General features: G+C 47.6%; 32 non-coding genes across 32 annotated transcripts in view; all 32 read right to left on the reverse strand.

Moving 5' to 3' along the window:
• Window positions 1-15, reverse strand: part of trnal-aag (transfer RNA leucine (anticodon AAG)) — an 83-nt gene extending 68 nt beyond the window's left edge. Inside the window, exon 1 of the tRNA in view lies at window positions 1-15. This exon is cut by the window's left edge and continues 68 nt beyond it. This is a non-coding gene — a tRNA (tRNA-Leu).
• A 117-nt stretch (window positions 16-132) lies between these two features.
• trnav-aac (transfer RNA valine (anticodon AAC)) lies at window positions 133-215 on the reverse strand. The gene has a single exon. It is a non-coding gene; the product is annotated as a tRNA-Val (tRNA).
• A 117-nt stretch (window positions 216-332) lies between these two features.
• trnal-cag (transfer RNA leucine (anticodon CAG)) lies at window positions 333-415 on the reverse strand. Its single transcript has one exon. It is a non-coding gene; the product is annotated as a tRNA-Leu (tRNA).
• Window positions 416-532: 117 nt separating this feature from the next.
• On the reverse strand, window positions 533-615 carry trnal-aag (transfer RNA leucine (anticodon AAG)). Its single transcript has one exon. It is a non-coding gene; the product is annotated as a tRNA-Leu (tRNA).
• Window positions 616-1,197: 582 nt separating this feature from the next.
• trnal-aag (transfer RNA leucine (anticodon AAG)) lies at window positions 1,198-1,280 on the reverse strand. Its single transcript has one exon. It is a non-coding gene; the product is annotated as a tRNA-Leu (tRNA).
• Window positions 1,281-2,428: 1,148 nt separating this feature from the next.
• Window positions 2,429-2,511, reverse strand: trnal-aag (transfer RNA leucine (anticodon AAG)). The gene has a single exon. It is a non-coding gene; the product is annotated as a tRNA-Leu (tRNA).
• Window positions 2,512-2,628: 117 nt separating this feature from the next.
• Window positions 2,629-2,711, reverse strand: trnal-cag (transfer RNA leucine (anticodon CAG)). Its single transcript has one exon. It is a non-coding gene; the product is annotated as a tRNA-Leu (tRNA).
• A 1,117-nt stretch (window positions 2,712-3,828) lies between these two features.
• trnal-cag (transfer RNA leucine (anticodon CAG)) lies at window positions 3,829-3,911 on the reverse strand. Its single transcript has one exon. It is a non-coding gene; the product is annotated as a tRNA-Leu (tRNA).
• A 117-nt stretch (window positions 3,912-4,028) lies between these two features.
• trnal-aag (transfer RNA leucine (anticodon AAG)) lies at window positions 4,029-4,111 on the reverse strand. The gene has a single exon. It is a non-coding gene; the product is annotated as a tRNA-Leu (tRNA).
• Window positions 4,112-4,228: 117 nt separating this feature from the next.
• trnal-aag (transfer RNA leucine (anticodon AAG)) lies at window positions 4,229-4,311 on the reverse strand. The gene has a single exon. It is a non-coding gene; the product is annotated as a tRNA-Leu (tRNA).
• A 317-nt stretch (window positions 4,312-4,628) lies between these two features.
• trnaf-aaa (transfer RNA phenylalanine (anticodon AAA)) lies at window positions 4,629-4,711 on the reverse strand. The gene has a single exon. It is a non-coding gene; the product is annotated as a tRNA-Phe (tRNA).
• Window positions 4,712-5,094: 383 nt separating this feature from the next.
• Window positions 5,095-5,177, reverse strand: trnal-aag (transfer RNA leucine (anticodon AAG)). The gene has a single exon. It is a non-coding gene; the product is annotated as a tRNA-Leu (tRNA).
• Window positions 5,178-6,325: 1,148 nt separating this feature from the next.
• Window positions 6,326-6,408, reverse strand: trnal-uag (transfer RNA leucine (anticodon UAG)). The gene has a single exon. It is a non-coding gene; the product is annotated as a tRNA-Leu (tRNA).
• Window positions 6,409-6,525: 117 nt separating this feature from the next.
• trnal-aag (transfer RNA leucine (anticodon AAG)) lies at window positions 6,526-6,608 on the reverse strand. The gene has a single exon. It is a non-coding gene; the product is annotated as a tRNA-Leu (tRNA).
• A 117-nt stretch (window positions 6,609-6,725) lies between these two features.
• trnal-cag (transfer RNA leucine (anticodon CAG)) lies at window positions 6,726-6,808 on the reverse strand. The gene has a single exon. It is a non-coding gene; the product is annotated as a tRNA-Leu (tRNA).
• Window positions 6,809-6,925: 117 nt separating this feature from the next.
• On the reverse strand, window positions 6,926-7,008 carry trnal-uag (transfer RNA leucine (anticodon UAG)). Its single transcript has one exon. It is a non-coding gene; the product is annotated as a tRNA-Leu (tRNA).
• A 117-nt stretch (window positions 7,009-7,125) lies between these two features.
• Window positions 7,126-7,208, reverse strand: trnal-cag (transfer RNA leucine (anticodon CAG)). Its single transcript has one exon. It is a non-coding gene; the product is annotated as a tRNA-Leu (tRNA).
• Window positions 7,209-7,325: 117 nt separating this feature from the next.
• Window positions 7,326-7,408, reverse strand: trnal-aag (transfer RNA leucine (anticodon AAG)). Its single transcript has one exon. It is a non-coding gene; the product is annotated as a tRNA-Leu (tRNA).
• A 521-nt stretch (window positions 7,409-7,929) lies between these two features.
• trnal-aag (transfer RNA leucine (anticodon AAG)) lies at window positions 7,930-8,012 on the reverse strand. The gene has a single exon. It is a non-coding gene; the product is annotated as a tRNA-Leu (tRNA).
• A 117-nt stretch (window positions 8,013-8,129) lies between these two features.
• On the reverse strand, window positions 8,130-8,212 carry trnal-cag (transfer RNA leucine (anticodon CAG)). Its single transcript has one exon. It is a non-coding gene; the product is annotated as a tRNA-Leu (tRNA).
• Window positions 8,213-9,580: 1,368 nt separating this feature from the next.
• trnal-uag (transfer RNA leucine (anticodon UAG)) lies at window positions 9,581-9,663 on the reverse strand. Its single transcript has one exon. It is a non-coding gene; the product is annotated as a tRNA-Leu (tRNA).
• A 117-nt stretch (window positions 9,664-9,780) lies between these two features.
• Window positions 9,781-9,863, reverse strand: trnal-aag (transfer RNA leucine (anticodon AAG)). Its single transcript has one exon. It is a non-coding gene; the product is annotated as a tRNA-Leu (tRNA).
• A 117-nt stretch (window positions 9,864-9,980) lies between these two features.
• trnal-cag (transfer RNA leucine (anticodon CAG)) lies at window positions 9,981-10,063 on the reverse strand. Its single transcript has one exon. It is a non-coding gene; the product is annotated as a tRNA-Leu (tRNA).
• A 117-nt stretch (window positions 10,064-10,180) lies between these two features.
• On the reverse strand, window positions 10,181-10,263 carry trnal-uag (transfer RNA leucine (anticodon UAG)). The gene has a single exon. It is a non-coding gene; the product is annotated as a tRNA-Leu (tRNA).
• A 117-nt stretch (window positions 10,264-10,380) lies between these two features.
• On the reverse strand, window positions 10,381-10,463 carry trnal-cag (transfer RNA leucine (anticodon CAG)). Its single transcript has one exon. It is a non-coding gene; the product is annotated as a tRNA-Leu (tRNA).
• A 117-nt stretch (window positions 10,464-10,580) lies between these two features.
• On the reverse strand, window positions 10,581-10,663 carry trnal-aag (transfer RNA leucine (anticodon AAG)). Its single transcript has one exon. It is a non-coding gene; the product is annotated as a tRNA-Leu (tRNA).
• Window positions 10,664-10,780: 117 nt separating this feature from the next.
• Window positions 10,781-10,863, reverse strand: trnal-aag (transfer RNA leucine (anticodon AAG)). Its single transcript has one exon. It is a non-coding gene; the product is annotated as a tRNA-Leu (tRNA).
• Window positions 10,864-10,980: 117 nt separating this feature from the next.
• On the reverse strand, window positions 10,981-11,063 carry trnaf-aaa (transfer RNA phenylalanine (anticodon AAA)). The gene has a single exon. It is a non-coding gene; the product is annotated as a tRNA-Phe (tRNA).
• Window positions 11,064-11,446: 383 nt separating this feature from the next.
• On the reverse strand, window positions 11,447-11,529 carry trnal-cag (transfer RNA leucine (anticodon CAG)). The gene has a single exon. It is a non-coding gene; the product is annotated as a tRNA-Leu (tRNA).
• A 117-nt stretch (window positions 11,530-11,646) lies between these two features.
• Window positions 11,647-11,729, reverse strand: trnal-aag (transfer RNA leucine (anticodon AAG)). Its single transcript has one exon. It is a non-coding gene; the product is annotated as a tRNA-Leu (tRNA).
• Window positions 11,730-11,846: 117 nt separating this feature from the next.
• Window positions 11,847-11,929, reverse strand: trnal-cag (transfer RNA leucine (anticodon CAG)). The gene has a single exon. It is a non-coding gene; the product is annotated as a tRNA-Leu (tRNA).
• A 117-nt stretch (window positions 11,930-12,046) lies between these two features.
• trnaf-aaa (transfer RNA phenylalanine (anticodon AAA)) lies at window positions 12,047-12,129 on the reverse strand. The gene has a single exon. It is a non-coding gene; the product is annotated as a tRNA-Phe (tRNA).
• Window positions 12,130-12,500: the final 371 nt, after the last annotated feature.

The raw sequence follows: 12,500 nt of genomic DNA on the forward strand, positions 1-12,500 counted from the left end.
CTCGGCCATTCTGACTCCCACTTGCATACTTGGGGTAACTTTGGCTAAACGCACACGTTTTTAGCGGAACACAAGTATGACAAAGTACCCAATTTTTCAGAGTAGACCATCTTTTTGTAATCTAAAACAGGCTGTCAGAAGTGGGATTTGAACCCAGGCCTCCAGTGGAGACTGCGACGTTAACGCAGCGCCTTAGACCGCTCGGCCATTCTGACTCCCACTTGCATACTTGGGGTAACTTTGGCTAAACGCACAAGTGTTTAGCAGACCACAAGTTTGACAAAGTACCCAATGTTTAAGAGTAGATCACCTTTTTGTCATCCAAAAGATCCTGTCAGAAGTGGGATTTGAACCCACGCCTCCAGTGGAGACTGCGACCTGAACGCAGCACCTTAGACCGCTCGGCCATTCTGACTCCCACTTGCATACTTGGGGTAACTTTGGCCAAACGCACACGTTTTTAGCGGAACACAAGTATGACAAAGTGCCCAATTTTTCAGAGTAGATCACCTTTTTGTAATTTAAAACAGGCTGTCAGAAGTGGGATTTGAACCCACGCCTCCAGTGGAGACTGCGACCTTAACACAGCGCCTTAGACCGCTCGGCCATTCTGACTCCCACTTGCATACTTGGGGTAACTTTGACTAAACGCACACGTTTTTAGCGGAACACAAGTATGACAAAGTACCCAATTTTTCAGAGTAGATCACCTTTTTGTAATCTAAAACAGGGTGTCAGAGGTGGGATTTGAACCCACGCCTCCAGTGGAGACTGCGCCTTGACGCAGCACCTTAGACTGCTCGGCCATTCTGACTCGATACTCATTTTAGGGCTAACTTCACAGGTTGTCAGAAGTGGAATTTGAACCCATGCCGCCAGTGGAGACTGCGACCTGAACGCAGCGCCTTAGACCGCTCGGCCATTCTGACTCCCACTTGCATACTTGTGGTAACTTTGGCTAAACGCACAAGTGTTTAGCGGACCACAAATTTGACAAAGTACCCAATGTTTAAGAGTAGCTCACCTCCAGTGGAGACTGCGAATTCAACTTAGCGGCTTAGACCGCTCGGCCATTCATACTCCCACTTGCATACTTGGGGTAACCTTGGCTAAACGCACAAGTTTTTAGCGGAACAGAAGTTTGACAAAGTACCCAATGTTTAAGAGTAGATCACCTTTTTGTCATCCAAAAGAGCCTGTCAGAAGTGGGGTTTGAACCCACGCCTCCAGTGGAGACTGCGACCTTAACGCAGCGCCTTAGACCGCTCGGCCATTCTGACTCCCACTTGCATACTTGGGGTAACTTTGGCTAAACGCACAAGTTTTTAGCGGAACACAAGTTTGACAAAGTGTTAGGTTTAAACACCACACATTTATATCACCAATCTGAAAGAAGTAAGAACACAAAGAATTGAGGTTATTTTATTTAAAAATGAGAGGGTCTCGGGACTGCTCGCATCTCAGTCCTTTGACACACTTTGAAGATGTCTCCTCCTGCCATATGTATGACCATATGCCCTTTCAAGGTAACACCTTTACAGTATCTTTCCCGATATCCCGCAATCTTCAGACAATAGTTCAAACAGACAAGCAGACCCCCTAATTCTATTAACTAACATTTCGACAGTCTAAACTAAAATCAGGATAACTTATTTACAATAATTCCAACACAAAGTACCCAATGTTTAAGAGTAGCTCACCTCCACTGGAGACTGCGACTTTAAATTAGCGGCTTAGACCGCTCGGCCATTCATACTCCCACTTGCATACTTGGGGTAACTTTGGCTAAACGCACGCGTTTTTAGCGGAACACAAGTATGACAAAGTACCCAATGTTTCAGAGTAGATCACCTCCAGTGGAGACTGCGACCTTAATGCAGCGCCTTAGACCGCTCGCCCATTCTGACTCCCACTTGCATACTTGGGGTAACTTTGGCTAAACGCACACGTTTTTAGCGGAACACAAGTATGACAAAGTACCCAATGTTTCAGAGTAGATCACCTTTTTGTAATCTAAAACAGGCTGTTGGAGGTGGGATTTGAATCCACCCCTCCAGTGGAGACTGCGACCTTAACGCAGCGCCTTAGACTGCTCGGCCATTCTGACTCGACGCTCGTTTTAGGGCTAATTTCCCAGGCTGTCAGAAGTGGGATTTGAATCCACAACTCCAGTGGAGACTGAGACTTTGACGCAGCACCTTAGACTGCTCGGCCATTGTGACTCGACTCTCATTTTAGGGCTAACTTCACAAATTGTCAGAAGTGGGATTTGAACCCACGCCTCCGCCTTAGACCGCTCGGCCATTCTGACTCCCACTTGCATACTTGAGGTAACTTTGGTTAAACGCACACGTTTTTAGCGGAACACAAGTATGACAAAGTACCCAATTTTTCAGAGTAGATCACCTTTTTGTAATCTAAAACAGGCTGTCAGAAGTGGGATTTGAACCCACGCCTCCAGTGGAGACTGCGACCTTAACGCAGCGCCTTAGACCGCTCGGCCATTCTGACTCCCACTTGCATACTTGGGGTAACTTTGGCTAAACGCACACGTTTTTAGCGGAACACAAGTATGACGCAGTACCCAATTTTTCAGAGTAGACCACCTTTTTGTAATCTAAAACAGGCTGTCAGAAGTGGGATTTGAACCCACGCCTCCAGTGGAGACTGCGACCTGAACGCAGCGCCTTAGACCGCTCGGCCATTCTGACTCCCACTTGCATACTTCGGGTAACTTTGGCTAAACGCACACGTTTTTAGCGGAACACAAGTATGACAAAGTACCCAATTTTTCAGAGTAGATCACCTTTTTGTCATCCAAAAGAGCCTGTCAGAAGTGGGGTTTGAACCATCGCCTCCAGTGGAGACTGCGACCTGAACGCAGCGCCTTAGACCGCTCGGCCATTCTGACTCCCACTTGCATACTTGGGGTAACTTTGGCTAAACGCACAAGTGTTTAGCAGACCACAAGTTTGACAAAGTACCCTATGTTTAAGAGTAGATCACCTTTTTGTCATCCAAAAGATCCTGTCAGAAGTGGGATTTGAACCCACGCCTCCAGTGGAGACTGCGACCTGAACGCAGCGCCTCAGACCGCTCGGCCATTCTGACTCCCACTTGCATACTTGGGGTAACTTTGGCTAAACGCACACGTTTTTAGCGGAACACAAGTATGACAAAGTACCCAATTTTTCAGAGTAGATCACCTTTTTGTAATCTAAAACAGGCTGTCAGAAGTGGGATTTGAACCCACGCCTCCAGTGGAGACTGCGACCTGAACGCAGCGCCTCAGACCGCTCGGCCATTCTGACTCCCACTTGCATACTTGGGGTAACTTTGGCTAAACGCACACGTTTTTAGCGGAACACAAGTATGACAAAGTACCCAATTTTTCAGAGTAGATCACCTTTTTGTCATCCAAAAGATCCTGTCAGAAGTGGGATTTGAACCCACGCCTCCAGTGGAGACTGCGACCTGAACGCAGCGCCTCAGACCGCTCGGCCATTCTGACTCCCACTTGCATACTTGGGGTAACTTTGGCTAAACGCACACGTTTTTAGCGGAACACAAGTATGACAAAGTACCCAATTTTTCAGAGTAGATCACCTTTTTGTAATCTAAAACAGGCTGTCAGAAGTGGGATTTGAACCCACGCCTCCAGTGGAGACTGCGACCTGAACGCAGCGCCTCAGACCGCTCGGCCATTCTGACTCCCACTTGCATACTTGGGGTAACTTTGGCTAAACGCACACGTTTTTAGCGGAACACAAGTATGACAAAGTACCCAATTTTTCAGAGTAGATCACCTTTTTGTAATCTAAAACAGGCTGTCAGAAGTGGGATTTGAACCCACGCCTCCAGTGGAGACTGCGACCTGAACGCAGCGCCTTAGACCGCTCGGCCATTCTGACTCCCACTTGCATACTTGGGGTAACTTTGGTTAAACGCACACGTTTTTAGCGGAACACAAGTATGACAAAGTACCCAATTTTTCAGAGTAGATCACCTTTTTGTAATCTAAAACAGGCTGTCAGAAGTGGGATTTGAACCCACGCCTCCAGTGGAGACTGCGACCTTAACGCAGCGCCTTAGACCGCTCGGCCATTCTGACTCCCACTTGCATACTTGGGGTAACTTTGGCTAAACGCACACGTTTTTAGCGGAACACAAGTATGACAAAGTACCCAATTTTTCAGAGTAGACCATCTTTTTGTAATCTAAAACAGGCTGTCAGAAGTGGGATTTGAACCCAGGCCTCCAGTGGAGACTGCGACCTTAACGCAGCGCCTTAGACCGCTCGGCCATTCTGACTCCCACTTGCATACTTGGGGTAACTTTGGCTAAACGCACAAGTGTTTAGCAGACCACAAGTTTGACAAAGTACCCAATGTTTAAGAGTAGATCACCTTTTTGTCATCCAAAAGATCCTGTCAGAAGTGGGATTTGAACCCACGCCTCCAGTGGAGACTGTGACCTGAACGCAGCACCTTAGACCGCTCGGCCATTCTGACTCCCACTTGCATACTTGGGGTAACTTTGGCTAAACGCACACGTTTTTAGCGGAACACAAGTATGACAAAGTACCCAATTTTTCAGAGTAGATCACCTTTTTGTAATCTAAAACAGGGTGTCAGAGGTGGGATTTGAACCCACGCCTCCAGTGGAGACTGCGACTTTGACGCAGCACCTTAGACTGCTCGGCCATTCTGACTCGATACTCATTTTAGGGCTAACTTCACAGGTTGTCAGAAGTGGAATTTGAACCCACGCCGCCAGTGGAGACTGCGACCTGAACGCAGCGCCTTAGACCGCTCGGCCATTCTGACTCCCACTTGCATACTTGTGGTAACTTTGGCTAAACGCACAAGTGTTTAGCGGACCACAAGTTTGACAAAGTACCCAATGTTTAAGAGTAGCTCACCTCCAGTGGAGACTGCGAATTCAACTTAGCGGCTTAGACCGCTCGGCCATTCATACTCCCACTTGCATACTTGGGGTAACCTTGGCTAAACGCACAAGTTTTTAGCGGAACAGAAGTTTGACAAAGTACCCAATGTTTAAGAGTAGATCACCTTTTTGTCATCCAAAAGAGCCTGTCAGAAGTGGGGTTTGAACCCACGCCTCCAGTGGAGACTGCGACCTTAACGCAGCGCCTTAGACCGCTCGGCCATTCTGACTCCCACTTGGATACTTGGGGTAACTTTGGCTAAACGCACAAGTTTTTAGCGGAACACAAGTTTGACAAAGTGTTAGGTTTAAACACCACACATTTGTATCACCAATCTGAAAGAAGTAAGAACACAAAGAATTGAGGTTATTTTATTTAAAAATGAGAGGGTCTCGGGACTGCTCGCATCTCAGTCCTTTGACACACTCTGAAGATGTCTCCTCCTGCCATATGTATGACCATATGCCCTTTCAAGGTAACACCATTACAGTATCTTTCCCGATATCCCGCAATCTTCAGACAATAGTTCAAACAGACAAGCAGACCCCCTAATTCTATTAACTAACATTTCGACAGTCTAAACTAAAATCAGGATAACTTATTTACAATAATTCCAACACAAAGTACCCAATGTTTAAGAGTAGCTCACCTCCACTGGAGACTGCGACTTTAAATTAGCGGCTTAGACCGCTCGGCCATTCATACTCCCACTTGCATACTTGGGGTAACTTTGGCTAAACGCACGCGTTTTTAGCGGAACACAAGTATGACAAAGTACCCAATGTTTCAGAGTAGATCACCTCCAGTGGAGACTGCGACCTTAATGCAGCGCCTTAGACCGCTCGCCCATTCTGACTCCCACTTGCATACTTGGGGTAACTTTGGCTAAACGCACACGTTTTTAGCGGAACACAAGTATGACAAAGTACCCAATGTTTCAGAGTAGATCACCTTTTTGTAATCTAAAACAGGCTGTTGGAGGTGGGATTTGAATCCACCCCTCCAGTGGAGACTGCGACCTTAACGCAGCGCCTTAGACTGCTCGGCCATTCTGACTCGACGCTCGTTTTAGGGCTAATTTCCCAGGCTGTCAGAAGTGGGATTTGAATCCACGCCTCCAGTGGAGACTGAGACTTTGACGCCGCACCTTAGACTGCTCGGCCATTGTGACTCGACTCTCATTTTAGGGCTAACTTCACAAATTGTCAGAAGTGGGATTTGAACCCACGCCTCCGCCTTAGACCGCTCGGCCATTCTGACTCCCATTTGCATACTTGTGGTAACTTTGGCTAAACGCATAAGTGTTTAGCGGACCACAAGTTTGACAAAGTACCCAATGTTTAAGAGTAGATCACCTTTTTGTCATCGAAAAGAGCCTGTCAGAAGAGGGATTTGAACCCACGCCTCCAGTGGAGACTGCGACCTAAACGCAGCGCCTTAGACCGCTCGGCCATTCTGACTCCCACTTGCATACTTGGGGTAACTTTGGCTAAATGCACACGTTTTTAGCGGAACACAAGTATGACAAAGTACCCAATTTTTCAGAGTAGATCACCTTTTTGTAATCTAAAACAGGCTGTCAGAAGTGGGATTTGAACCCACGCCTCCAGTGGAGACTGCGACCTTAACGCAGCGCCTTAGACCGCTCGGCCATTCTGACTCCCACTTGCATACTTGGGCTAACTTTGGCTAAACGCACACGTTTTTAGCGGAACACAAGTATGACGCAGTACCCAATTTTTCAGAGTAGACCACCTTTTTGTAATCTAAAACAGGCTGTCAGAAGTGGGATTTGAACCCACGCCTCCAGTGGAGACTGCGACCTGAACGCAGCGCCTTAGACCGCTCGGCCATTCTGACTCCCACTTGCATACTTCGGGTAACTTTGGCTAAACGCACACGTTTTTAGCGGAACACAAGTATGACAAAGTACCCAATTTTTCAGAGTAGATCACCTTTTTGTCATCCAAAAGAGCCTGTCAGAAGTGGGGTTTGAACCCACGCCTCCAGTGGAGACTGCGACCTAAACGCAGCGCCTTAGACCGCTCGGCCATTCTGACTCCCACTTGCATACTTGGGGTAACTTTGGCTAAACGCACAAGTGTTTAGCAGACCACAAGTTTTACAAAGTACCCAATGTTTAAGAGTAGATCACCTTTTTGTCATCCAAAAGATCCTGTCAGAAGTGGGATTTGAACCCACGCCTCCAGTGGAGACTGCGACCTGAACGCAGCGCCTTAGACCGCTCGGCCATTCTGACTCCCACTTGCATACTTGGGGTAACTTTGGCTAAACGCACACGTTTTTAGCGGAACACAAGTATGACAAAGTACCCAATTTTTCAGAGTAGATCACCTTTTTGTAATCTAAAACAGGCTGTCAGAAGTGGGATTTGAACCCACGCCTCCAGTGGAGACTGCAACCTTAACGCAGCCCCTTAGACCGCTCGGCCATTCTGACTCCCACTTGCATACTTGGGGTAACTTTGGCTAAACGCACACGTTTTTAGCGGAACACAAGTATGACAAAGTACCCAATGTTTCAGAGTAGATCACCTTTTTGTAATCTAAAACAGGCTGTTGGAGGTGGGATTTGAATCCACCCCTCCAGTGGAGACTGCGACCTTAACGCAGCGCCTTAGACTGCTCGGCCATTCTGACTCGACGCTCGTTTTAGGGCTAATTTCCCAGGCTGTCAGAAGTGGGATTTGAATCCACAACTCCAGTGGAGACTGAGACTTTGACGCAGCACCTTAGACTGCTCGGCCATTGTGACTCGACTCTCATTTTAGGGCTAACTTCACAAATTGTCAGAAGTGGGATTTGAACCCACGCCTCCGCCTTAGACCGCTCGGCCATTCTGACTCCCACTTGCATACTTGAGGTAACTTTGGTTAAACGCACACGTTTTTAGCGGAACACAAGTATGACAAAGTACCCAATTTTTCAGAGTAGATCACCTTTTTGTAATCTAAAACAGGCTGTCAGAAGTGGGATTTGAACCCACGCCTCCAGTGGAGACTGCGACCTTAACGCAGCGCCTTAGACCGCTCGGCCATTCTGACTCCCACTTGCATACTTGGGGTAACTTTGGCTAAACGCACACGTTTTTAGCGGAACACAAGTATGACGCAGTACCCAATTTTTCAGAGTAGACCACCTTTTTGTAATCTAAAACAGGCTGTCAGAAGTGGGATTTGAACCCACGCCTCCAGTGGAGACTGCGACCTGAACGCAGCGCCTTAGACCGCTCGGCCATTCTGACTCCCACTTGCATACTTCGGGTAACTTTGGCTAAACGCACACGTTTTTAGCGGAACACAAGTATGACAAAGTACCCAATTTTTCAGAGTAGATCACCTTTTTGTCATCCAAAAGAGCCTGTCAGAAGTGGGGTTTGAACCATCGCCTCCAGTGGAGACTGCGACCTGAACGCAGCGCCTTAGACCGCTCGGCCATTCTGACTCCCACTTGCATACTTGGGGTAACTTTGGCTAAACGCACAAGTGTTTAGCAGACCACAAGTTTGACAAAGTACCCTATGTTTAAGAGTAGATCACCTTTTTGTCATCCAAAAGATCCTGTCAGAAGTGGGATTTGAACCCACGCCTCCAGTGGAGACTGCGACCTGAACGCAGCGCCTCAGTCTCGGGACTGCTCGCATCTCAGTCCTTTGACACACTCTGAAGATGTCTCCTCCTGCCATATGTATGACCATATGCCCTTTCAAGGTAACACCATTACAGTATCTTTCCCGATATCCCGCAATCTTCAGACAATAGTTCAAACAGACAAGCAGACCCCCTAATTCTATTAACTAACATTTCGACAGTCTAAACTAAAATCAGGATAACTTATTTACAATAATTCCAACACAAAGTACCCAATGTTTAAGAGTAGCTCACCTCCACTGGAGACTGCGACTTTAAATTAGCGGCTTAGACCGCTCGGCCATTCATACTCCCACTTGCATACTTGGGGTAACTTTGGCTAAACGCACGCGTTTTTAGCGGAACACAAGTATGACAAAGTACCCAATGTTTCAGAGTAGATCACCTCCAGTGGAGACTGCGACCTTAATGCAGCGCCTTAGACCGCTCGCCCATTCTGACTCCCACTTGCATACTTGGGGTAACTTTGGCTAAACGCACACGTTTTTAGCGGAACACAAGTATGACAAAGTACCCAATGTTTCAGAGTAGATCACCTTTTTGTAATCTAAAACAGGCTGTTGGAGGTGGGATTTGAATCCACCCCTCCAGTGGAGACTGCGACCTTAACGCAGCGCCTTAGACTGCTCGGCCATTCTGACTCGACGCTCGTTTTAGGGCTAATTTCCCAGGCTGTCAGAAGTGGGATTTGAATCCACGCCTCCAGTGGAGACTGAGACTTTGACGCAGCACCTTAGACTGCTCGGCCATTGTGACTCGACTCTCATTTTAGGGCTAACTTCACAAATTGTCAGAAGTGGGATTTGAACCCACGCCTCCGCCTTAGACCGCTCGGCCATTCTGACTCCCATTTGCATACTTGTGGTAACTTTGGCTAAACGCATAAGTGTTTAGCGGACCACAAGTTTGACAAAGTACCCAATGTTTAAGAGTAGATCACCTTTTTGTCATCGAAAAGAGCCTGTCAGAAGAGGGATTTGAACCCACGCCTCCAGTGGAGACTGCGACCTAAACGCAGCGCCTTAGACCGCTCGGCCATTCTGACTCCCACTTGCATACTTGGGGTAACTTTGGCTAAATGCACACGTTTTTAGCGGAACACAAGTATGACAAAGTACCCAATTTTTCAGAGTAGATCACCTTTTTGTAATCTAAAACAGGCTGTCAGAAGTGGGATTTGAACCCACGCCTCCAGTGGAGACTGCGACCTTAACGCAGCGCCTTAGACCGCTCGGCCATTCTGACTCCCACTTGCATACTTGGGCTAACTTTGGCTAAACGCACACGTTTTTAGCGGAACACAAGTATGACGCAGTACCCAATTTTTCAGAGTAGACCACCTTTTTGTAATCTAAAACAGGCTGTCAGAAGTGGGATTTGAACCCACGCCTCCAGTGGAGACTGCGACCTGAACGCAGCGCCTTAGACCGCTCGGCCATTCTGACTCCCACTTGCATACTTCGGGTAACTTTGGCTAAACGCACACGTTTTTAGCGGAACACAAGTATGACAAAGTACCCAATTTTTCAGAGTAGATCACCTTTTTGTCATCCAAAAGAGCCTGTCAGAAGTGGGGTTTGAACCCACGCCTCCAGTGGAGACTGCGACCTAAACGCAGCGCCTTAGACCGCTCGGCCATTCTGACTCCCACTTGCATACTTGGGGTAACTTTGGCTAAACGCACAAGTGTTTAGCAGACCACAAGTTTTACAAAGTACCCAATGTTTAAGAGTAGATCACCTTTTTGTCATCCAAAAGATCCTGTCAGAAGTGGGATTTGAACCCACGCCTCCAGTGGAGACTGCGACCTGAACGCAGCGCCTTAGACCGCTCGGCCATTCTGACTCCCACTTGCATACTTGGGGTAACTTTGGCTAAACGCACACGTTTTTAGCGGAACACAAGTATGACAAAGTACCCAATTTTTCAGAGTAGATCACCTTTTTGTAATCTAAAACAGGCTGTCAGAAGTGGGATTTGAACCCACACCTCCAGTGGAGACTGCAACCTTAACGCAGCCCCTTAGACCGCTCGGCCATTCTGACTCCCACTTGCATACTTGGGGTAACTTTGGCTAAACGCACACGTTTTTAGCGGAACACAAGTATGTCAAAGTACCCAATTTTTCAGAGTAGACCAGCTTTTTGTAATTTAAAACAGGCTATCAGAAGTGGGATTTGAACCCACGCCTCCAGTGGAGACTGCGACCTTAACGCAGCGCCTTAGACCGCTCGGCCATTCTGACTCCCACTTGCATACTTGCGGTAACTTTGGCTAAACGCACACGTTTTTAGCGGAACACAAGTATGACAAAGTACCCAATTTTTCAGAGTAGATCACCTTTTTGTAATCTAAAACAGGGTGTCAGAGGTGGGATTTGAACCCACGCCTCCAGTGGAGACTGCGACTTTGACGCAGCACCTTAGACTGCTCGGCCATTCTGACTCGATACTCATTTTAGGGCTAACTTCACAGGTTGTCAGAAGTGGAATTTGAACCCACGCCTCCAGTGGAGACTGCGACCTGAACGCAGCGCCTTAGACCGCTCGGCCATTCTGACTCCCACTTGCATACTTGTGGTAACTTTGGCTAAACGCACAAGTGTTTAGCGGACCACAAGTTTGACAAAGTACCCAATGTTTAAGAGTAGCTCACCTCCAGTGGAGACTGCGAATTCAACTTAGCGGCTTAGACCGCTCGGCCATTCATACTCCCACTTGCATACTTGGGGTAACCTTGGCTAAACGCACAAGTTTTTAGCGGAACAGAAGTTTGACAAAGTACCCAATGTTTAAGAGTATATCACCTTTTTGTCATCGAAAAGAGCCTGTCAGAAGTGGGATTTGAACCCACGCCTCCAGTGGAGACTGCGACCTGAACGCAGCGCCTTAGACCGCTCGGCCATTTTGACTCCCACTTGCATTCTTGGGGTAACTTTGGCGAAACGCACACGTTTTTAGCGGAACATAAGTATGACAAAGTACCCAATTTTTCAGAGTAGATCACCTTTTTGTAATCTAAAACAGGCTGTCAGAAGTGGGATTTGAACCCACGCCTCCAGTGGAGACTGCGACCTTAACGCAGCGCCTTAGACCGCTCGGCCATTCTGACTCCCACTTGCATACTTGGGCTAACTTTGGCTAAACGCACACGTTTTTAGCGGAACACAAGTATGACGCAGTACCCAATTTTTCAGAGTAGACCACCTTTTTGTAATCTAAAACAGGCTGTCAGAAGTGGGATTTGAACCCACGCCTCCAGTGGAGACTGCGTCCTGAACGCAGCGCCTTAGACCGCTCGGCCATTCTGACTCCCACTTGCATACTTCGGGTAACTTTGGCTAAACGCACACGTTTTTAGCGGAACACAAGTATGACAAAGTACCCAATTTTTCAGAGTAGATCACCTTTTTGTCATCCAAAAGAGCCTGTCAGAAGTGGGATTTGAACCCACGCCTCCAGTGGAGACTGCGACTTTGACGCAGCACCTTAGACTGCTCGGCCATTCTGACTCGATACTCATTTTAGGGCTAACTTCACAGGTTGTCAGAAGTGGAATTTGAACCCACGCCTCCAGTGGAGACTGCGACCTGAACGCAGCGCCTTAGACCGCTCGGCCATTCTGACTCCCACTTGCATACTTGTGGTAACTTTGGCTAAACGCACAAGTGTTTAGCGGACCACAAGTTTGACAAAGTACCCAATGTTTAAGAGTAGCTCACCTCCAGTGGAGACTGCGAATTCAACTTAGCGGCTTAGACCGCTCGGCCATTCATACTCCCACTTGCATACTTGGGGTAACCTTGGCTAAACGCACAAGTTTTTAGCGGAACAGAAGTTTGACAAAGTACCCAATGTTTAAGAGTATATCACCTTTTTGTCA

This window comes from Stigmatopora argus, chromosome 6 (assembly GCF_051989625.1).
Source record: "Stigmatopora argus isolate UIUO_Sarg chromosome 6, RoL_Sarg_1.0, whole genome shotgun sequence".
Lineage (NCBI taxonomy): Eukaryota > Metazoa > Chordata > Actinopteri > Syngnathiformes > Syngnathidae > Stigmatopora > Stigmatopora argus.